This window comes from Mus caroli, unplaced genomic scaffold (genome assembly GCF_978045245.1).
Source record: "Mus caroli unplaced genomic scaffold, Mus_caroli_1 scaffold_2, whole genome shotgun sequence".
In the NCBI taxonomy this organism is placed as follows: Eukaryota; Metazoa; Chordata; class Mammalia; order Rodentia; family Muridae; genus Mus; species Mus caroli.
In genome coordinates this window covers 24,902,548-24,903,985 of record NW_028227257.1, presented here as the reverse complement: position 1 = coordinate 24,903,985, position 1,438 = coordinate 24,902,548, and positions in this window count along the sequence as shown.

The window sequence follows — 1,438 nt, the reverse complement described above, 5'->3', positions numbered from 1 at the left end:
GGCCACCCACACATCTCTGAATGTCTCTGCTATTATTTTTATTGATCTCTCGGTGTTTCTTTATGGCCAGAAATAAGGAATCCAATGTGATTAGGGGCCAATTTGGCCTTCAAGGCAAGGAGCATTGATACAACAGCTGAGAATCAAGCAGACAGCAATTTGGTTAGAGTTGATCAGGCACACTTGGAGAGGCGCCATGGCCCACCCTTGCCTTGCCATCACCTCGCGCAGCTGTCAACTGCCTCTGTCCTTCAGTTGAGATGGGATGTGGGTGGGGTTAATAACAAAACACAAAGTTCTGCCACAGCTGGAGCAGTTTAGCTGTGGGTGTCTGGGGCCTCGCATCCTCTCAGGAGGAAGGAAGAGAGGTTATATGCTAATTATATGCTAATTTTGAAGTCTCACCAACTTGAGCTCAAGTCTTCCCTTTATTTTAGGTTGCAGAGCCCCCAGGAGACATCACTGACCCCCCTGAGCCTCCATCTCCTCATCTGTAAAATACCTGTATTAGTTGGAAACCCTCAGGACTGGAGGGTTCACCTCAGGTCACAAAATGCTTGTCTAGCTCATTAGGGCTTTAGTACAATCGCCAGCTCTGAGCTGGGTGGAGGTGGCACACACCTTTAACCCTAGTACTTGGAAGGCAGAGGCAAGGAGATCTTTGAGTTCCAGGACAGCCAGGGCTACACAGGGAAGCTGTCTGACCTCCCTAACCCCCAGCCCCCAAAGCCAGCTCTGCTGCCTTCCCGAACCCTGATACCAATATCCTGTGTCTTCCACAGCCCCGTGTTCCCTTTATGGCTCGGGCATTTCATAGAGTCCCACATTCCCCCTCAGTCTCTAACTCTGCCTAACAGCAATGGGCAGAAACAGCTGGCCTGCCCGTCTCTACCATCGTAGAACTTATTTATCACCTTAAAACAAAATGCAACCACTTTTTTAAAAATTGCTAATTGGTTATTGATTAACCAATGAATTTGCTGGCTTTGGTCAGGTGATCATTTCTGGCTTCACACCCCCAGCTTCATTCCCACCTCAGCACTTTTGGCTGCAACTACGGGTACTTCTGAGTCTGATCTCCTATGCAGTGTGACAGGGCGACTGGGGCAGTGGCCAGCTGTCTTATCCACCCAGGTCTCATCCACTTGGTCTAGGAAACAATGATTGGTGAATGCAGCTTAGGCAACAGAGAGGATGTCTATTCCCGTATGTATGTATGTATGTATGTATGTATGTATGTATTTGTTTATCTTAAAAGCCCCCCCCCCCTTTTAATGGGACAGGTAAGGTCTCATCTTGTACTCGTAGCTCACCTAGGACTTCCTATGTAGATCAAGCTAGCCTTGAACTCACAGAGATCTAACTACCTACTGTCTTTGCCTCTTGAATGCTGGGATTGAGGGCACGCACCCACACTTTAGGCTTATTTTTTATTTGT